The sequence below is a fragment of the Pan troglodytes genome, chromosome 3 (genome assembly GCF_028858775.2).
Source record: "Pan troglodytes isolate AG18354 chromosome 3, NHGRI_mPanTro3-v2.0_pri, whole genome shotgun sequence".
Classification (NCBI taxonomy): Eukaryota; Metazoa; Chordata; class Mammalia; order Primates; family Hominidae; genus Pan; species Pan troglodytes.
Window position 1 is genome coordinate 151,735,991 of NC_072401.2, and position 23,413 is coordinate 151,759,403.

Consider the following 23,413-nt stretch of genomic DNA (forward strand, 5'->3'; position numbering starts at 1 on the left):
GTGTGTGTGTGTGTGTGTGTGTGTCACATGAGCAAATTTATCACAAGTGTAGATTTATGTAACCACCACCACAACCAACATATTTAACTAGGCCACACACAGTGGCTCACACCTATAATCCCAGCATTTTGGGAGGCCAAGGTGGGAGGATCACTTGAGCCCAGGAGTTTGAGACCAGCCTGGGCAACATGCAAAACCTTGTCTCAACAAAAAAATACAAAAATTAGCCAGGTGTGGTGGCACACACTTGTGGTCCCAGCTACTCGGGAGGCCGAGGTGAGAAGATTCCTTGAGCCGGGAGGTCAAAGCTGAAGTGAGCTGTGATCACACCACTGCACTCCAGCCTGGGCAACAGAGCCAGACTCTGTCTCAAATATGTATATATATATATATATATGTGTGTGTGTGTGTGTGTGTGTGTGTGTGTATATATATATATATATATATGTATGTATATTTAACCATACCATCACAAGATCCCCTGTGGCACCCCTTTATAGCTATACCCATCCTGAACTCCTGGAAATTACTAATATGTTCCCTATATTATTTCATGAGTGAAATCATGCAGTATGCATACTTTTTCATGTAGTGTATGTGCTTTTTTTCACTTAGCATAAATTCCTTGAGGTTCATTCAAGTTGTGTGTACCAATAGTCCATTCATTTCTACTTTTAATAGTGGTCCGTGGTGCTATGGTCTGAGTGTTTGTGTCCTCCCATAATTCATATCTTGAAACCTAATTCCCAATGCCACAGTATTAAGAGATAGGACCTATGAGAATAATGAATTAGGTCATGAAGTTCCAACCTCATGAATGTGATTAGTGTCCTTATAAAGGCTTCTGGAGGGAGTTAGTTCACCCTTCCTACCTACCATCTGAGGATGCAGGTAGAAGGTATATGAAGCAGAGAGCAAGCCCTGACCAGACACTGAATCTGCTGGCACCTTGATCTTGGGTTTCCCAGCCTCCAGAGCTATGAGCAACACATTTCTGTTGTTTACAAATTACACAGTCTACAGTATTTTGTTACAGCAGATCAAACTAAGACACATGATATGGACATACAGCAGGTCATTTGACCATTCATCTATTGAAGGATAGTTTAGGTTGTTTCTAATTTGGAGCTCTTAAGAACAAAGCTGCTAAAAACATTCATAGAAAAGTTTGTGTACAAATAGGTTTTTATTTCTCTGGAGTATATTCCTGAGAATGTAATTCCTGAATCATTAAAAAGGGGTATGTCCATTTTTAACTGTAAAAGAAACTACCAAACTATTTTCCAGGGTGGCTGTACCATTTTACATTCTGACCAGCAATACATGAGTGATCTAGTTTCTCCACATTCACATCAGCCAGTGGCATTTATCACTACTTTTTACTTTTAGCTTTTAGCTGTTCTGATAGGAGTGGAATGATATCTCATTGCAGTTTTAATTTGAATTTCTCTAATGCCTAATGATATTGAGCATCTTCTCATCTGTTTAGTTGCCATTTGTATATCCTCTTCTGTGAAATGTCTGTGTATGTTATTAGCCCATTTTCTGGTTGGATTGTTTGCTTTTTTTACTGTTGAACTTTAAAGCTTTATTTATATATTCTACATACAAGACCTTTGTTAAATATGTGCCTTGAAAATATTTCCTCCCCATCCGTAATTTATGTTTGATCCTTTTAACAGGGTCTTAAGCAGAACAAAAGTTTTTTAATTTTGATGAAGTTCAGTTTACCAGTTTTCCCATATTTATGTATTGTGCTTTTGATGTCAAGACAAAACAAGGGAGGAGTAATTCCTCCTACTTTATTATCCTTTTTCAAAATCATGTTTATTCTACAACCTTTCTCTTTCTAAATAGAATAAGCTTTTCTATGTCTACAAAAAAAACCTTGCTGAGATTTTATAGGAATTGCATTAAGTCTAACAATCAACTTAGAAAGAATTCACATCTTTCCTATGCTGAGTCTTCTAATCCGTGAACACGTGTCTCTCCAAATATTTAGGACTTCTCTGATGTTTTTCAGAAGCATTTTATAATAGTCATCAAACCAATCCTGTACATGTTTGTTAGATTTAACCTAAGTATTTCATTTTCTTTGGAGCAACTATAAATGGCATTTTTAATTTTGGTTTCCACTTATTTATTGTCAGTATTCAGAAAAACAATTATTTTTTCTATGCTGTTCTGGTATTCTGTGACCTTATTGAATTCAATTAATTATAGGAGTTTTGTTTATTTTTGTAGATTACTTGGGATTTTCTATGTAGACAATCAAGTCATCTGAAAATAGAGACAGTTTTATTTCTCCTTTTCTAATCTATATGCATTTTCTTTCCTTGTCTTGGCTTAGTTCACTGACTAGAACTTCAGGCATGACGTTTAATAGAACAGTGGTGAGAGCAGACATCCTTAACTTAGTGGCAAAAGTATGATGTTAACTGAAGTTTTGTGTTCATGCTCTTTATGAGTTTGAAGAAGTACTGTATTCCTAGTGTACTGAGTTTTCTCATAAATAACAGCTGAATTTTGCCAAATACCTTTTCTGATATGATTATGTGATTTTTATTGTTTAGTCTGTTGATATGGTGTATTACATTGATTGAGTTTCAGATATTAAACCAATCTTGTAACCTGGAATACATTCCACTTGGATGTGATGTATTATTCTTCTTATACATTGTTGGGTTTGATTTGCTAAGATTTTCTTGGGGAATTTTAGATCGAAGTTCACAAAAGATGTTGGTTTGTTTTCTTCTAGGGGTACTTGTCTAGTTTTAGCATCAGGGTAATATTGGCCCCATAAAATGAACTGAAACATGCTCCCTTAATTTTCTAGAAGAGATTATGTAAAATTTATATTAATTTTTTAAATATTTGGTAAAAATCCTACAAAAAAAGGGCCTGGATATTTCTCTTCAAAGAATTTCTAAATGACAAATTCAATTTACTTAGTTATTAAAGTGTTCTTCATGTTATCTACTTCATCGTGGCTTAATTTTAGTAGATTGTGGTTTTTGAGATATTAGTCCATTTTTTCTAAGTTGTTTGAATTTATTAGTTTAAAGTTGTTCCTAGTAAGCCTGGACTGTCCTTTTAATGGCTGTGGGATGTATAATGGGATCTCTTGTCAACACAGATATTGGTGATTTTTTTCTTCTTAATTTTTTTTTGTTTTTTTGAGTCAAGGTCTTGCTCTGTCACCCACACCGTAATGAAGTTGTACAATCTCAGTTCACTGCAGACTCAACCTCCCAGACCTAGGCGATGCCCCACCTCAGCCTCCCAAGTAGCTAGGACTACAAGTGCATGCCTCCATGCTTGGCTATTTTTTTAAATTATTTTTTGTAGAGACAGGGCCTCACTATATTGCCCAGACTGGTCTTGAACGCCTAGGCTGAAGTAATCCTCCTGCCTTGACATCCAAAGTACTAGAATTACAGGCATGAGTCACCATGCCTGGCCTTCTTCTCTATTTTTATCTTTGTCAGTCTTACTAGAGGTTTATCCATTTCATTGATTTTAAAAAAAAGAGAGGGATTTGCTTCATTAATTTTTTCTAATGTTTTCCTATTTTAAATTCCACTGATGTCTGCTATCTTGATATCTGCTGCCCATGTTTCTGCTTGCTTTGGGTTTATTTTTACTCATTTTTCTAATTTCTTGAGGTAGAAACTTAGGATGATGGTTAATTTTGTGTGTAAACTTGATGGGGTCACAAGGCGCCCAGAGGTTTGGTTAAATATTATGTCGAGGTGTGTCTTTGAGGATTTCTCTGGAGGTTAGCATTTAAATCTGCAGGTCCTAAAGCAGAAGTAAAATAAAGAAGTTTGCCCTTCCCAGTGTGGGTGGGCCTCATCTAATCCACTGAGGACTGAAAAGCACAAAAAGATAGAAGAGAGAATTCTCTCCGCATGACTGCTTGAGCTGAAACATCAGTCTTCTGCCCTTGGACTAAGGCTTACACCATTGGTACTCCTGGTTCTCAGGCCTTCGGACTTGAGCTAGAATTGACACCACAGATTCTCTGGTTTCTCTGGGCTCTCAGGCCTTCAGACTCAGACCAGAACTGGCTTTCCTGGGTCCTCAGCATGCAAATGGCAGAATATGGGACTGCTCAGCCTCAATAATTACATCAGAGACAATTATTCACAATAAATCTCTTTCTAGATACACAGATATCTAGATAACTATATATATCCAGAGAGAGATCAATAGATAGATCTCCTATTGGTTCCATTTCTCTGGAGAACCCTAATACACTTAGATTATTGATGTGAGATCATTCTTCTCTAATGGAAGCAGTGAGCCCTCATCCCAGCTTTATCTGCATTTTGCAAATTTTGATATGTGTTTTAATTTTTATTCAGTTTTATGTATTTTTTAATTTCCTTTGAGATTTTAGCTTTGACTCGGATTATTTAGCGGTATGTTGTTTAATTCCTAAGTGCTTAGAGATTTTCCAGTTGTCTTTCATGCAGTAATTTCTAGCTTCATTTCATTATACTCAGAAAGCACATTCTTTGTGATTTTAATTCTTTAAATTGCTTAATGTTTGTTTTATGACCCAGGACATAGTCTATTCTCTGAATGTTCTATGGTGCTTGAAAAGAATGTGCATTCTGTTTATGTCAGTTGAAATGTTCTATAAATGGCCATTAGATCCTCTTGTTTGATGGTGTTGTTCGGTTGCATATCCTTGCTAATATCTTTTCTAGTAGTTCTATCAGTTCCTGAGAATGGGGTGCTGTTGGTCCCAGTCAAATACAATAAGAGTTTTAACAAGCTCTCCAGGTGATTCTAATGTGCACTAAAGTTTGAGAGCCACTGGCCTAGAGTAGAATAATTCAATTAAGTTTGTTGAGTTGGATAAAACTTCACTTTCTTATAAACTGTAAATTAGAATGGTTTATTTTATAACTTGATACTGTTTTTAGGCAGTACAAAAAATTATTCTGAGTTAGGAAGGTAGGAAGACAAGGGAAGTTCTCACCCTGTGTTCCCATATGTAACTAAAATAATTATTATTTTAATTATTTGCCCCACAACTCCTCCCATAGATACAGGTGTATCTCAAGCAGCAATGCGTATGCATATAAGGGAGCAATGCATATAAAACTCCAAAAAGCTTCAGAGTTTTAACTAAACCCAAGTTGTAAATTTAAAGCCAATATTAAACTTAAATGAAGAGCCACATAATACCTTAGCCTACCATTTCTGAGACTGGTCAGTTTATTTATGTGTGCATTTGATTAATGCACATTTATTTTCTCCTCTCATGATCCAAGAACTGTACCAGGTGCTAGAAATAGATTAGAGAATAAGACATGGAGCTCACTATATATGCAAATATTTAGTGTCATTGTAGCAAGCATTATCAAAAAGATGTACAGAGTGCTAAGATAGCACAGCAGTAGGCCTAGCCTGGTCCACGAGGATCAGGGAAGGTTTTCCTGATTAAGTATCAGGTGATCTGAGGTTTCAAGAATGAGTCAAACTTGGCTTAATGAAGAGGAAGAAAATGAGATTAAAAATCAAGCAAACCACATTTGCCAAGAGCTAAAAGAAACAGCTTGACCTCATACACTGGGAGGGGCAGTAAAGCTGCACCATCAAGAAAGTCCAGGGTGATGGTGGAAACTAAAGGAAGTACCCGTCTACCTGAAGTGTTCTATATGAAGATGACGGCTTCCAGCCAGCTCAAGTGCATTTCACCAAGTCAGTGAGACTGAGCACCTGTAAAATCACAATAGGCTCCACTTACCCAACCCAACTATCTTCTGGGAACAATACCAGGATCCTTCTGAACATTCACTCCTGTAATTTCTTGGGTCTACATCAACACAGTTTGGCCTCTACTGGAACAAAAGCCACGAAGGGGCGTATTTACAAAGTAAATGGGAAAACAATCTGCATTTGGATTTCCAATTCTGCATTTGGAAACCTTTTTCCATTAACCCCTGGGCATTGGAGGAGGATAAGAAAGTAACCCAGAGACAGGAAAGAAAATTAACATTTTTCAAGTGCTTACTATCTGCCAGGCACTAGACTGAGAGTTTTACATATGCTATCTGTGTTTATCTTTTCTAATCTTCACAGGACCCCAGGAAATGGGCATTATTTTTCTCATTTTAAAATATGGGAACAAAATACAGAAAAGTGAAGTAACTTTCTCAAGGGGGAAGTAAATGGCCAAGTCCAGAGCTGAGCCCCGGGTCTGTATGGAAACAAGCTGGGCAGATCTCCACTTGGGGCTGCTTCCCTGGGAGCTGTGTTCCATCCCAAGGACACAAGTCCCCCTTTCTCTTCCACCCCCATTGTTGTTTCTTTTCCTTCTGCCCTCCTAGTCAGCCCCGCAGATTTACTCTAACTCTCCCCCGATATCGGCCCCTCTCTGATTCTCCCTCTTACATGTACCAAAACTTCTTCTGCAATACTCAATCACCAAAGCAGGATGTTCTCCCCAAGAACCTGAACATCTATCTTATAAGTGTAATGTTGAGAATGTATAGTGCCAGCCATACCGTGCTAAGAAAGTTCAAAACCACTATTTGCCTACTTCCTTTATTACAGTGTTATAGGCAGAATCTTTGGACTCAACAGTCTAAAGGAAACATTTTTAGCTCTACCACTGATATATTACTCTGTTTCAAGATCTTATTGCTATTGTATTCATATGATTTTATTTGGATTCTAATATGACTTTGGGGGAATGTCAGACCTGTAAAACATATTTATGCAGCTGCAGTAAAAGAATTGAGATGGCTGTGAAGGGAACAAGAGAGAACAAAACACTGGAAGATGCCAGGAGTTACCGTGGATACACTATTTCTGTTATCTGTTATGGAACTCACACAGGAACAATTTCCTAAAGTATACAGATTAAGATTGAAAAGCCAAAATATAATTTCAGTTGAGAAGAAGATTGTATTAGTGTTTTTTTTTTCTATTCTAGACAAAGGACATATAAGCTCCAGAAAATAATATTTTCCAAATTCTAGTGTACACATTTATAGTAACTTTAGATTTTAATCAGTTGTAAAAAACACAATCACAATTTATCTAGGCTGCAATGGGAACTATCAAGTAGAATGAGTATGAAAACATGTGAATACAGTTTTTAAGATGAGGTGATTTCATTTGATGGAAGTAAAATGTTGAGAATCTATGAAGCTCATATACTTTTTTTTCTCATCTCTGGAACCAAAGAAAGCATTAGCTTAAAATGGCCTGATTATGAATGTTATTTCAAACAAAATTTCTTTATTTTTTTTCTCCAGGTGAACAAATATTGTACAAATATTGGCACTAGGTTAGCATCACTGTCCAGGCAAGCAGAGAGTCCTGGAGAGTCTAAACAATAAAGAATAGAAAGCCACCCTCACTTACTGTAGTAGCTACCTGGCAATACTGGCAGAGTCTTATACTGTCGAGAAGCAGAGTGAAGTATTTGGTTTTCTATGCGGCATTTCGTTTTGAACTCTCTATGTTGTACTTAAGACCACAGATTTACGTCCTTAGAGGAAAAAAAGCTGCCAACAGGAATTATTAGCCTGACTCTAGCTGCCTTGATTCAGATGCTCATTTAGTGCTGATGGACAGACTAGCAGATATTCTCTGGCTTAGGAAAGCTGCTTGGGAAAAGGTTGGTAGCGCTCTTAGAAAAAAAACTCTAACATTTTACCTTTCTCTGGGATCACCAACTTCAGGCAGACATTTAAGTGGACTCAGACTAATAAATTGACTGAATTACTATCCTAGCCTCCTGAAGTGTTCTTGTTAGTATGTGCATGTGTGCACATGTGTCTGTATTGATATTTAGGTGGGGGAGAAATCTTGTCACCCTTGATCAAATAGCAGACATGCTAGGAAGCCAGATCCTTGGCCATACCTATAAACCATGTCTATACTCACCTCCCCACACAAACACCTTTCAGATGTATTTATCTTATGAAGGAACACACTAACAACCACACACACATCCAATAAACATGTATCACATACAGCCAATGTGATTCTGCAAATATGTATGGGCCACTTTTATGTTATGAGCATGCATGTCCTAGATATCAGCACTGGAGATATGACAATGATAGGGCACAAGCTGTAACTTCAGGAGCTCACAATGAATCTAGATCTTAAAATATTTCAGCAGTTGAGGAATAGAGAAGAAAACAAGGAAGATACTTCAGGTGAAGTAAAACACATGACTCCAGGAGACAAAACTGCCTACTATTACTCCAGGTAATAGTAAAGCTCATAGGAGTCAAGTTGGTCTTAATTTGTCCATGAGAAACTAGGAGCCATTGAAAGGTTTTTGTGGCTTTTCTTGGGGTGAAAGAATGACAGTACCCGAGTCATATTTTAGAGATAGGACTCTGGCAGCACTGTGGAAGAATTGGTGTGGAGAGGGAAATGGAAAGCAGAGGGACAATTTAGAAGACGATTTTCACAGTGAAAACAATACAACAGGGAAGCAAAGGTAGAAATTGGGTAATTTTTAAGAAATAGAATTTACAAAACTGACTAAAAGAGAGAGAAAACCTAAAGAGGAATTAAAATAGAAAAAGAAAAAGTTGTCAAAGAGCTCACTACCTCATCACCCACCCCGCCCTCTATGCACACACACAACCATCTATAAAAGGACCTTGTCCAGATAGTTTTATAGGGGAAAAAATCTACCAAACTTTTAAAGACAAGTAATTCCAATGCTACTTGAGTGATTTCATAGTATAGAAAGAGGCATGTATAAATGAAAATCCACATTAACACCTAAATCTGAGAGAGCACATCAAAAAATACAAAACCATAGGTGAACATCTCAAGAATGTCAATGCAAAATGCCTAATAAAACTATCAACACATGGCCGGGCGCAGTGGCTCACACCTATAATTCCAGCACTTTGGGAGGCCGAGGCGGGCTGATCACAAGGTCAGGAGATCGAGACCATCCTGGCTAACACGGTGAAACCCCGTCTCTCCTAAAAATACAAAAAAAAATAATAATTAGCCGGGCATGGTGGCGGGCACCTGTAGTCCCAGCTACTTGGGAGGCTGAGGCAGGAGAATGGCATGAACCTGGGCAGCGGAGCTTGCAGTGAGCTGAGATCGCACCACTGCACTCTGGCCTGGTGACAGAGTGAGACTCTGTCTCAAAAAAAAAAGTGTTAGAAAATTATCAAGGAACATTGCTATAGTTTGAGTGTGTCCCCCAAAGTTCATATGTTGAAAACTTAATTTCCAGTGCAACCATGTTGAGAGGTGGGACTTTTAAGAGGTGATTAGGTCCTCAAGAGCTCTGCCTTCATGAATGTATTAACACAATTATCAAGGAAATGTGTTTCTTATAAAAGCATCAATTTAGCCCCTTTCCTTCTCCTCTCAATTCCCCATCCCCCACCTCATTCTCTTGCCCTGCCACCTTCTGTCATAGGATGACACAGCAAGAAGGCCCTTGCTAGATGTGGCCCCTTGATCCTCCAGAAAAACTGTAAGCCACACAAATTTCTATTCATTATAAGTGATCCTGTTTTTGGTATTCTGTTATAGCAGCACAAAATGGACTAAGACAAACTTCTCCAAATATGCTGCAAAGATATTTGATAAAAGCCAACATTTATTTCTGTTCATATCTTTCATCTATTTTTCTATTGGGTTATTGGTCATTTTTTATTAATTTGTAATGTTCATATGGAAAAAAATATTAATTTGTAAGAGTCCTTTATGTATAGTCTATATATAATTCCTCTGTGGCAAATATCTTCTCCTAGTTTGTAGTCTGTCTTTTAATTCTCCTTATGATTTATTCTGAAGAACAAGCAGTCTTAAATTTTCATCTAGTCAAATATATCAATATTTCACATGTTGTTTCTTCTTGTTTGATCTAAGCATCACTCTCAAAAATTTCTTTTTAAAAGTGTTCATGAATTTTAAGATCTCCTCTTATTAAAACAGCTTTTAATAAAATAAAAACATGTTTGTATGAGATGCCCAGTGGCACCATATGGTTTATTTTGGTAGGCAGCATCCTTGCAGATAAAAGAAAATCTATGTTTAGTTGATTTTAATTGAGTTATATTATAGAATAGACTTCCCTGGAGTAAATTATGAAATACCCACTAGAAATGTAAAAAAGATCAGTGAATGTTAAGAGTATAGCTAGATATGTAGAGTGTATGAAATTATGACAAGGATACACTCATGTTCCAGGAGCAAGAAGTGAACCTGGGTCTCCTTTAGGACAGAAGATGAAGATCAGCCCAGACTAACTTTGCACAGGTCTTAGCCAAGATCATCAGTGTGATGTCTAATCTACCTGCACTAGACAGATAATAAAGTCACCAGACATTACTCTGGTCAACTAACCAGATAAAGAGTTGTTGAAGGACCCCAACTACGCCTCCTGCCACAGGACAGCCAGCGAGTTCTATGCCGAGCCTTAGCTTACCACGTTATGAGCTTACCAGGTTATGAGCAGGTTATGAGCAGGCTCCTTTCTCGAGAGCCAGGATGAAGAGGCACTGCCCTGCCCCAAATCAGGCTTGTATGTGCCAATACGCAGTTGCTCCTTCTTTAATGATTCTTTTCTTCTGAAAATCTTCTAGTGTATTCACTATTTTTGAAAGCAGCTTTTAAATCTGAGAAGAACATTACCATACATTAGTTCTCCATTTCTGCATTAACTTCATTTGTTGGAAAGAAATTATATATTTTGCCCACGAACCAAAGCCAGCCATTAAGTTATATGAGTTTACCTTCTTTGCACACATTGAGGTCTGGTAGAGAAGACACATGTTCCCTGGCCTGGAGTGGGCTGACAATATTGCTGCCTTCCCTAAATTGACTCAATCCTGAGACCTTAGGAGCCAGTAAATCCCACATACTACAATGACAGTTGACAATGAATCAGAAATATTCCTTTCTCTCCTAAAGGAAATCCGTCATGGCATTATCATTCTTTAAGGACAATAAGATGTCCTTTCCCTCAAAACTTAAAGCCCTTGATGAAAGATTCAGCTCAGATTTGCTGCCAACCCATTGGTGAGCACAGAATGAATGGCTGTGCTTTGGCATGGCTTCTATATCATAGCAAATCACTTCTCAGAGGGGAAAAGCCAAGCTCCAGACAAGGAGTGCCATTAGCCCAAGGGCAAGAGCAGTAGACACACAGGCTGTAAGCACAGGGCTGTACACAGAGCCCTTATTGGCATCTCCATGGGGAGGCCTAGCAATCCGATATTAGAAGCGAGGACTCATGGCTCTGAGTGCCGTGCATACAGGAGATACTCTATAATACTAAATCAAAGCACATAAGCAAGTGCTGGGTAAATCATACCTAATGGAATAAAGCGTAACATTCGGTTATTATTTTGGCTATTTTTTAAACATTACTTCATACTTCAGAAGTATGCATGTATGAAATTGTATCTTATTTCTGTTTTTTAGAGCTTAAGAAAGATACTGGCTCTTAATTCCTGTTATCTGAACGCCAAATGAATTTTTGAAATAAATGTTTTACCAGCAAAAAAAAAGAATATATATTTCTTATCATAATATAATACATACATCCCAGTTCCAAAGCTAGCATCATACTTAGTGAGGAAGCACAAGGAGTATCTCATTAAAGCCAAAAACAATACAAGGTGAATGTGAGAGAGATGTCTAGAAAAAAATATATAAGGATGTCCATTACCACCACCACTATTCAACATTGTCCTGCATATATTATCCGAGACAACTAGAGAAAAGAAAGACATAAAGTATATAAATTAGGAAGAAAAGTGCTGAAGTATTTGCATATGGTTGTATCATATACCTGAAAAACCAAAAGAATCAACTAAAAAGTTATTATAAACAACAACAAAATTCAGTAGAGTGAACAAATAAAATATCCAGAAATCAATAGCTCCTGTTGAGAAGAACAACAACCAGTTAGAAAGTCTGGCTATTTTTACAATAGAAATACATTACAATAGAAATACACATTCACATGTGCAAAATCTACATGATTTAGTGTTTTAAATCATGTAAGACCTAAAAAATATTTGAACAACTAGAAAGTCATATGCTATTCTTTGAAAGACTCTATATTATGAAGATGATGAAAATGTCAAATTAACATAATACCATTAAAATGCCAAAACAACTTTTTTAACTAGACAAGTTGATTCTAAAATTCAAATGGGAAAAATAATCCACAAAAATAAGCAGGATAATTCTTAAAAAGAAGAAGAAAAGGAGAAGACTAGCCCTAAAGATATTAAAATGTACACATATAATAATGTAACAATTAAAAGTGAGATATTGAAGCATGATTAAACAGACATGGCAACTGAACAGAAAAACAAATGCCAGAAAAAATTCCAAACTCATGCAAGGATCTGTCATATAATAAAGGCATTATTTCAAATTGGCATTGAAAAAACTGGGTACCATGCAGAAAAATATGATTTTGTAACTATATCCTGCATCCTAAATTCTATATGGATCAAAATTCTAATGCAAAAAACTAAAACAAAAAAAGTATTTAAATGAAATATTAAAAAATCTTAAACTCTCAGCAATTTATTTTATGAATATCAACAAACTGATTACAAAGTTTATATGGAGAGGCAAAAGACCAAGAATAGTAAAAACAATATTGAAGAAAAATAAAAAAGTTGAAGGACTGACACCACCCAGATTTGACTTACTATAAAGTTACAATAATCAAGACAGTGTGGTATTGGTGAAAGAATAGACAAATAGCTCAATGGAACAGAATACAGCTCAGAAATGGACCCATATAGACCGGGCATGGTGGCTTACATGGGTCAAGTGCTTTCAGCAATCCCAGCACTTCAGGAGGCTGATGCAGCAGGATTGCTTGAGCCTGGGAATTCAATATCAGCCTAGGCAACATGACAAGATCTCTTCTTTACAAAAACTAAAAATAAAAATTAGCCAGGCACAGTGGCATTCACCTGTAGTACCAGCTACTCAGGTGGCTAAGATGGGAGGGTTGATTGAGCCCAGGAGGTCGAGGATGATTGTACCTCTGTACAGTGAGCATGATTGTACCACTGCACTCCAACCTGAGCAACAGAGCAACTCCCTCTCTCAAAAAGAAAATAAAAAGAAAAATAAATAGACCCATATAAAAGTGGTCAACTGATCTTCAAAAAGGTGCAAAGACAATTCAACGGAGCAAAGATATTCCTTTCAAAAAATGGTGTTGGAACAACTAGACATCCACATTTTAAAAAGTGAATCTAGACACAGACCTTACACCTTTCACAAAAATTCACTCAAAATGGATTGTAGACCTAAATGCAAAATGCAAAACTATAAAACTCCTAGAATATAACATAGGAAAAAAATCTAGGTAATCTTAGATATGGCAATGACTTCTTAGATACAATAAAAAAGCACAATCTATGAAAAAAATAATTGATAAGCTAGACTTCATTAAAATTTAAAACTTCTGCTCTGTGAAAAACACTGTCAAAAGAATGAGAAGACAAGACACGGACTGGGAGACAATATTTACAAAGGACATGTCTGATATGTCCTGATCATATCTGATATATCCTGATCATATCTGATAGGGACTGTCATCCAAAATACACAGAGAATCCTTAAAACTCAAAAATAAGAAAATAAACAACATGATTTAAAAAATAGACCAAGAACCTTCACAGACATCTCACCAAATAAGACATACAGATGGCAAATATGAAAAAATACTCAACATTATATGTCATTAGAGAATTGCAAGTTAAAACAATGATATACTACTATACAGCTATTAGGATGGCCAATATCTGAAACATTGAAAATGCCAAGTGTTGGAAAGGTTGTGGGACAACACGGATTCTCAGCCACTGCTAGTGGGAATGGAAAATGGTACAGCCACTTTGGAAGACAGGCTGACAGTCTCATACAAAACCAAACATATTCTTGTAATATGATCCAGCAACCATGCTCCTTGGTATTTACCCAAATGAATTGAAAACTTATGTCCAGACAAAAGCATTTGCACGGATGTTTATAGCAGCTTTATTCATAATTGCCAAAAACTTGGAAGCAATTAAGATGTCCTTCAGTGAGTGAATAAATAAGTAGACTATGGCACATCAGACAACAGAATATTGGAATATTATTCAATGCTAAAATGAAATAAGCATTGAATTATATTGCTATCAAGCAATACAAAACACAGAGCAAACTTAGTATGAATATTATTAAGTGAAAGAAGCCAATCTGGAAGGGCTACAGCTATGTGATTCCAACTATATGATGTTCTGGAAAAGGCAAAATTATGGAGACAGTAAAAAGATCAGTTGTTGTGAGGGGCTGAGAGAGCAGGAGCGGGGTGAATAGGCAAAACACAGAGGATTTCCAGGGCAGTGAAGCTATTCTGAAGGACATTGTAATGTTGGATACATGTCATTGTACATTTGTCAAAATCTACAGAACGTATAACAATGCCAAGAGTAAATCCTAATGTGAATTATGGAATTTGGGTGATACTGATGTGACAATATAGGTACATCAATTGTAAAAACTGTATCACTCTGGTGTGGGATATTGATAGTGAGGGAGGCTGTACATGTGTAGGGGCAGGGAGTATATGAGAAATCTCTGTAATTTCCACTCAATTTTGCTGTGAATCTAAATCTGCTCTAAAAATAAATTCTATTACAAATAATCAAAAACTGCTGCTTGGTAAAAGCCACCATAAACATGACAAAGTATGTAAAATATGTACAACAAACATCACAGTCAAAGGGCGAATTTTCTTATGCAAATATCAACTACTAGAAAAAAATGGGAAAAATAAACAGTGCAAAGAAAAGGAAACACAAATAGTTCTTAAATGTGAAACCTCATACACTATGATATTAAAAATTAAAATTACACTGGAGAGCTTCAAAATACATGAAGCAAAAACTGACAGACCTAAAAGAAGAAATAGGCAAATCCACAACTTATCATTGAAGACATCAACACGCACTTCACCAAGCAATTGGTAAAACAGTAGACAGAAGATTGGTAAAGATATAGACTTGAATGACATTTTCAACCAGCTTGACCTAATTGGTATTTGTAGACCACTATATCTAAAACCCGCAGAATAGACACTCCTTTAAAGTGCACATAGAATACTCACAAAATAGACTACATTAGGCCATAAAACAAGTCTCAATAGATTTCAAAGGAAATTATGCCGAGTAAATTTTCTGAATACGAGTGAATCAAATTTGAAATCAAAAAATGATATTTTTAAAAATCCCCAAATATTTGAATATTAAAGAACATAGTTGTAAATCACTAATGTACCAAAGAAGAAATTACAAGGAAAATTAGAAAACATTTTTAACTGAATAAAACTGAAAACACAATATATCAAGATTTGTGATATGTAACTAAAGTAATACTTAAATGGAAAGTTACAGCTTTAGATGCTTATACAGAATTAGAAAATAAAGAAAGTAGTAGGAAAGCCTAAAATTAAATCTCTCATTCCATCTTAAGACACTAGAAAAAGAGAAACAAATTAAGTTCGAAGTAAGCAGAAGAAAATAATGAAAGTAACAGTAGAAATCATTGAAATAGAAGAGCCAAAAGCAACTTTAAAAAGTAATGAAACCAAAAAGACGACAGTTCTTTGAAACAAATCAATGAAAATTGATAAATTTCTAGCTAGACTGGTCAAGAAAAAGAGAAAACACAAGTATTCAGTATCAGAAATATTCTATAAATATTAAACAAAGAATTAGGGAATACTGCAAGCAATTTATGCCAACAATTCAACAACTTAGATGAGACAGGCAAATCCCTAAAAGATACAAACTGCCAAAGCTCATGCAACAGTAAAGGGAAAATCTAAACTACCCCAACACCAAAATCAGACTAACACTTTGCAAATAAATACATAAACTAATATCCCTCATGAACATAGATGCAATTCTTAGCAAAATATTAGCAAAGATCAAGGGATATATAAAAAACGTAACATATTTTAATAAAATAGAGTTTATCCCAGGGTTATAGGATCAATTTAACCTTCAAAAAATCTATCAGTGTAATTAACTATTAATAGAATAAATAAGAATCATCATAGGAATCATCATAAGAATCTCCACTTTATTGGATGGAGAAAAAGCATTTGGACAAATATAACACCCATTCTTCATGTTTTAAAAAACAAACTTATCAAACTATCGATAAATGGGAAATTTCACAACTCAGTGTAAAAAAAAAAAAAGATCTGTGAAAATCCATGGCTAACAACATACTTACCGTGAAAGACAACAGTTTTTCCCTAAGATCAGGAACATGGTAAGGATGTCCACTCTCACCACTTGTATTCAACATTGTAGTGAAAGTACTATTTATTGAAATAAGTCAAGAAAAATAGAAAAATAAAAGGCATACAGGTTGGAACGGAAGAAGTAAAACTGTCTTTATTTGCAGACAACATGATTATGTATGTAGAAAATCCTAATACTTCTAGGGCTTATAAGTGATTTTAGCAATGTCATACGTTACAAAGTAAATAAAAATAAATTGTATTCCTATATACTATCAAATGACAATTACCAAAAAATACCATATATAATAGCATAAAAATATGACATAAGGTTAAATTAAACACATATGTGCAAGACTTGTACAATGAAAACTATAAAACCACTGCTGAAAGAATTGAAAGACGACCTAAATAAATGGAGAGATGCCCTGTTCATAGATTAGAAGACTCAGCATTTTCCTGAGTCTTCCAAAATTGTCATATGTCAATAAAGAAGAAATTTCTATGAATATTTATAGAAAATGTTTTGTGGACACATGTTTTTCCTTAACCTCGAGCAGAATTACTAGGTTCTTTTTCAGATACACATTTTATGTATATCCTCTCCCAATCTGTGGCTTGTCTCTTCATTTTTTAAAGAATATCTTTTGACAAAGGAATTTTTTAAATTTTGATGAAGCATAATTTTCCTTTTTTTTCTTTTATGGTTCATATTTTTTATGTTCTGAGAAGTCTGCCTATCATAAGGTCATGAAAAATTTTACCAACATGTATCTGACAAAGGGCTTGTATCCAGGATATATAGATAACTCCTATAACACAATAATAAAACAACCAACCCAGGGCAAGATTCAGACGGATACTGTATACTAGTAGATAGATGAATAACCAGTAAAAACATGACAAGGTACTCAACATCATTAGTCACCAGTGACATGCAATGAAATACCACTGCACATCCCTAGGATTACTAAAACTAAAAATACTAACAATTACAAGTTTTTACAAGGTTATAGAGCAACTAGAACTCTCCTACACTGCTAGTAGAAGTAGCACACCAAGTAGGAAAAGAGTTTTCAGTTTCTTATACAGCAAAACATATGTAACTTGGCAATTCTGCTCCAAGACAAATGAAAACATGTATCTGCAAAGACTTTTACATGAATGTTCACAGAAGCTTTCTTTATCCAAATGTTTGGTGGCAGGTGAATGGATAAGCATATCCTTACAATGGAATACTATTCTGCAATAAAAAGTAATAAAGTACTGATACAACGATATGCATGAGTCTTATAAACACTATGCCACATGGAGGAAGCCAGACAAAAAAGAGTGCATAAAGTATAATTCCATTTATATGAAACTCTGAAAAACATAAACCTATTTATAGTGTCTGAAAGCAGATTAATTGTTGCCTAGGATGGAGTGGGAAGGGTTGACCACAATAAATCAGAAAGGAGCCTTTTGGGTGTTATAAAGATTCCATATTTTGGTCATGATGATGGTTACACAGGGATATAAATTTTTCAGAACTCTTCAAAATGTACAAGTAAAATGGGTATATTGTATGAGGGGACTTCAAAAGGTTCATGTAAAATGAAATTAAAAGATAAAAATATAAACTTTATTTCTCAATAAATTCTATCAAGTTCAAGATACCTTTGTAAGTGATGATAGCAGCCCTTTAGTCCATCCCCAAGGAATTGAGGGTTCTGGGAATTCAATCATATAAATACAGTGTTTTTTCTATTATTAACTAGAGAAAAATTGGTGCCCTTTAAAGATTTTTTAAAATTAGAAAACAAAAAGAAATATGAAGAAGCCAAATCAGGATGGGAAAGCAGATGCCTAATGATGTCCCATCAAAACGCTTGCAAAATTGCCCTTGTCTGATGAGAAAAATGAGCAGAAGCATTGTTGTGGTGGAGAAAGACTCTCTGGTGAAGCTTTCCTGGGTGTTTTTCTGCTATATCTTTGCCTAACTTTCTGAAAACACTTTCATAATAAAAATATATTATTGTTATTTGGTCCTCCAGAAATTCAACAAGCAAAACACCTTAAGCATTTAAAAAAAAAAATAAAACAGTTGCCATGACCCTTGCTCTTGGCTGGTCTGCTTTTGCTTTGACTGGACAGTTCCACCTCTTGTAGCCATTGTTTTGATTGTGCTTTGTTTTCAGGATTGTACTGGTAAAAGCATGGTTCATCTCCTGTTACAATTCTTTGAAGAAATCTTTGAGGATCTTGATCCCACTTGTTGAAAATTTCCATTGAAAGCTCTGTTCTTGTCTGCAGCTGATCTGAGCACAACAGTTTTGACCCCCTTCAAGTAGAAAATTTGCTCAACTTTTACTTCTTGGTCAGAGTTGTGTAAGATGGACCAGTTGAGATGTCTATGGTGTTGCCTACTGTTTCTGCTGTTGTCAGTCCTCTTCAATTCGGGCACAGATAGGATGAATTTTTTCCTCACAATTTGATGGGGATGGTCTGCCACTGTGGGCTTCATCTTCAGTATTGTCCCATCCTTTCTTAAAATGAGCTATTTATTTATAAACTTGTATTATTTGGGGGCATTGTTCCCCTAAATTTTTTGTAAAGCATTAATGACTTTGCCATTCTTTTACCAAGCTTCACCATAAATTTGAAGTTTGTCTTGCTTCAATTTTAGCAGAATTCATGTTGCTGTGATAGGGGCTCTTTTCAAAAAATATCTTATCCTTCATAGTACCTCAAACGAGATCCTGTTCAGGCATGTTTTAACAAGTGAATACAAGGTTGTTTTGATGCAAAAAAAAACTTCTGAAATCCATGCATAGTTTTTTCATAGTATGTATTTTCCATGAACTTTTTGAAGACCCCTCATATTATATGTAAACCTGCCTCAACAAAGTTGATTTTTAAAAATTACACTAGAATACTATTTTTCACCTAGAAGATTTGCAAAGAAATGCAACTGTGTAGGTATAGGTATAGGAAACAGTCCTTATCAGACATTGTCAATAACAGTATAAATTTATACAATCTCTGTGGAAAGTATTTGCCAGTATCTTTCAAAATTACAAATGCATGTGTGTTTTGACCTGGCAATTTCAATTCCAGGTATTTATCTTACAAGTATTTTTATACATATGTTGAATGACCTCCGTACACTGCTACTTGTTGAAGTTTCATTTGTAAGTAAAAAATGTTGGAAACAATCTTAGAGTGTATCAATAGGAGACTGATTTAAAAAAAGTAGTCAGCACTCACACAGTGGAATACAATGTAGCCTTTAAAAAAGAATAAAAATATGTTTATAAAGGTACTCAGGATACACTTAAAATGTTGTAAAATAGTCTGCATAGTGAGTTTTTAAAAGACCTGCTTTTATATGCATCAAAATGTCAAGGGTAAACCACACATCTACAACCATCCGATCTTCGACAAACCTGACAAAAACAAGCAATGGGGAAAGGATTCCCTCTTTAATAAATGATTTTGAGAAAACTGGCTAGCCATATGCAAAAAACAGAAACTGGACCCCTTCCTTACACTTTATACAAAAATTAAGTCAAGATGGATTAAAGGCTTTAATCTAAAACCTAAAACCATAAAAACCCTAAAAGAAAACCTAAGCAACACCATTCAGGACACATGCATGGGCAAGGACTTCATGACTAGAACACCAAAAGCAATTGCAACAAAAGTGAAAATTGACTAATGGTATCTAATTAAACTAAAGAGCTTTTGCACAGCAAAAGAAACTATCATCAGAGTGAATAGGCAACCTACAGAATGGGAGAAAATTTTTGCAATCTATCCATCTGACAAAGGGCTAATACCCAGAATCTATAAGGAACTTAAACAAATTTACAAGAAAAAAACAAACAACCCCATCAAAAAGTGGGCAAAGGATATGAACAGACACTTCTCAAAAGAAGACATTTATGCAACCAACAAACATATGAAAAAAAGCTCATCATCTCTGGTCATTAGAGAAATGCAAATCAAAACCACAGTGAGATACCACCTCATGCCAGTTAGAATGGCGATCATTAAAAAGTCAGGAAACAACAGATGCTGGAGAGGATGTGGAGAAATAGGAACACTTTTACAATGTTGGTGAGAGTGTAGTTCAACCATTGTGGATGACAGTATGGCAATTCCTCAAGAATCTAGAACCAGAAATACCATTTGACCCAGCAATCCCATTACTGGTATATACCCAAAGGATTATAAATCATTCTTCTATAAAGACACATGCACACATGTGTTTACTGCAACACTATTTACAATAGCAAAGACTTGGAACCAACCCATATGCTCATCAATGATAGACTGGATAAAGAAAATGTGGCACATATACACCATGGAATACTATGCAGCCATATAAAGGAATGAGCTCACGTCCTTTGCCAGGACATGGATGAAGCTGGAAGCCATCATTCTCAAGAAACTAACACAGGAACAGAAAACCAACCACCACATGTTTTCACTCGTAAGTGGGAGTTGAACAATGAGAACACCTGGACACAGGGAGGGGAACATCACACACCGGGGCCTGTCAGGGGGTAGGGGACAAGGGAAGGAAGAGCATTAGGACAAATACCTAATGTATGTGGAGCTTAAAACCTAGATGATGATTTGATAGGTGCAGCAAACCACCATGGCACATGTATACCTATGTAACAAAACTGCATGTTCTGCACTTGTATCCTAGAACTTAAAATTTTTTTAGAAGTCAAGGTTATGCAAGAAATTGTTACAGAGGTTATCTCAACTGAGCTAGACTGGATATGAAAGGGGCTTTTCCTTCTCATTTTACATCTTTCTATTTGGGAAAAAATTAGAAGATGGAAACAAAAAAAATCTAGGTAGCAAAAACAGACGAATGATTGTAATTTTTATCACATTGCTTATTCAAGTGGGTTAGAAGTTGAGAAAAGAGAGACCACACAGAGACAGACATACACACACATTTGCAAATATATGAACTGCATGTTTTTGCTTTATTTAACCAAAGACACTAAACTTAAACTAAGCAGCAAGAATGGTTTCTAAGAACAGGGCAGATGCAGCATATCTTCAATCTTTTCCTGGCCCCTTGCTTCCCTAACAGGAATCACAGGCTGGTAACTCATTTCCCTGGCAGAGTTCTGGTAGGCCTGAGAAATGGTTAAATTCTTCCTAAGTGTCAGTTGTGGTTAAATTCTTCCTAAGTTGTGTTATACTCACACTTACATCACTATTCTTAAACAACTTATACAAATAATCATGTATTTCTATTTTTTAAAAGCTTAACAAATATTAGGATCTACTAGTTCTTGAACCAAATTCAGTAAGGTCCTATCTTTATCCAGCAGAAGAATGTGAAGTCAGCACCAGATGTCACCAAATAGTAAATCAGCCTCCAGCTTCCCAGTGTCTCGGAAAGTGGTTTTCTCATACTCTTATGAAAAGATCTGCTGAAAGTAAGCACAGAAAAAGTGACAACAGAAAGTAGAAAATATCTGCATATATCCTCTGCTCGTGTGCCTTCTCAGTTTGAAACCAAATGGTTCCATAAGCGTACCTTATTTGAGACTCTGACCTAGGATGGCCAGCTCATCTTCATTTTCCCAGGACTTTCCCCATTTTAGCACCAAAAATCCCACATCCTGGGAAGCCCCTCAGTCTCTGGAGAACCAGAACAGGGGTTTCCAGACGTGAGCCTGAATTCTGTTGTGCTATACACCCAAACCTGATTCTCACCTCCCAGAAATATTTCTGCTTCTTTCATTTTGCTTCTTCCTTCACTCCCACAATGTTTCATTCAAAAGAGAAGCTAATTGTCAAGAGGAAAATATCAGCATGAGAAAATCATTCTTATTTTTTTCTGCTCCTTCAGCCCCTCCTGTTTCCAAGGGCCTATTAGTAAACATGAATTTAAAAAACAGTCTGACTGCAAAATAAAATGCACATGGGAAATTCTTACATCACAGAACTTAGAATTCAAATAATTGTTTTTCTGTGAATCTGAGAATATTAACAGAAGGCATCAGGAAGAATATTTACAAAGTGACAAGGTAATTGCATTCAGTCCTGAAGACACAGTTGTATTTACCGCTCACTTTCGCCAGATGGCAGACATGAGCGCTACTTCGCTTCTGCCTTACTGAGATTCTGAATTGAGTTAGATTTTTCTCAGTTCGAAGTAATAAATCAGAAATGTCCTCAGAGTGACCTATGGATGTAAATTACCAGAATTTATCATCTGCTGTTACATATGTGGGATCTTTCCTGATGTCCTGTCTCACAGAGTCATTTATTAAGTGTGTTCAAAAGGAAGTTTTTCCTGTGAGGCCCCGCAATGTGGTCACTGCAGTGGAAAGCCTGTTTCCCATGCTTAATGACATACCCCTCTCTGGGGAAGGGACAAAGATGTAGAACACTTGCAGAAGTATTAGGAGGCACAAAAGGAAGGAGCTGGGTAATATATTCCATGTCTTAACATCTATAACAACCTCTAAAATGAATGTATAAATTAAAAGACACAAATATAGCATCTGAAGAAGTTCCAACCTTTCTTGACTGTCTAAATCATCAATATTGAGTAATATCGACCTGTATCTGTCCTTGAAACAAATTTCTAAGGTTGTTTCTTCTGCTTGTTCTATTGTATTATAAAATTGTAGTGGGCCGTGACTTAGTCACACTACACTAAGATAGGCACAGAACATATAGTGTCTTTATTTTTCTCTTATCTAGGGATTTTCCTTGTGGATACAGGAAAACTTTAAACCTGCTGAGAAATACCAGCCAGTCACTTCTCATTAAGCAGTCTGTTTCCAGTTTGCTAAAGCTCTTTTCAGGTAAAAGCTCAGTCTTTCAGAATTTCCTTCCCTGCCCCTTCTCCTCCCTAAAGTGGCCTCTTGAGATGGGGGGAAGAAAACTCGGCCCTTCCTGGAGACCTTGGGGCATTCTCCAGGTCCTTGCTGGCCTCAAGGGAAGTGTGTATATTATGAACCTGGTCAGACTTACCCTGCTGACATCCACAGCTGACATCCATTCTCTCTTCATCTCCTCAGAGTCCTGAGGGCCTTCCTACTGGTTTCACAACACCAGCCCCAGATTTTTCCTCAGCTGAACATTACCCCTGAGATC

General features: G+C 36.1%; 1 long non-coding RNA gene across 1 annotated transcript in view; it reads right to left on the minus strand.

Annotated features, from left to right (window-relative positions):
- Positions 1–411: 411 nt before the first annotated feature.
- LOC107974438 (uncharacterized) overlaps positions 412–23,413 on the minus strand; it is a 59,300-nt gene continuing 36,298 nt past the window's right edge. Inside the window, exons 4-5 of the long non-coding RNA XR_001717224.3 lie at positions 10,461–10,634; positions 412–8,978 (exon numbers count right to left, since the gene is read on the minus strand). This is a non-coding gene — a long non-coding RNA (uncharacterized LOC107974438). The remainder of the gene's footprint in view (positions 8,979–10,460; positions 10,635–23,413) is intronic.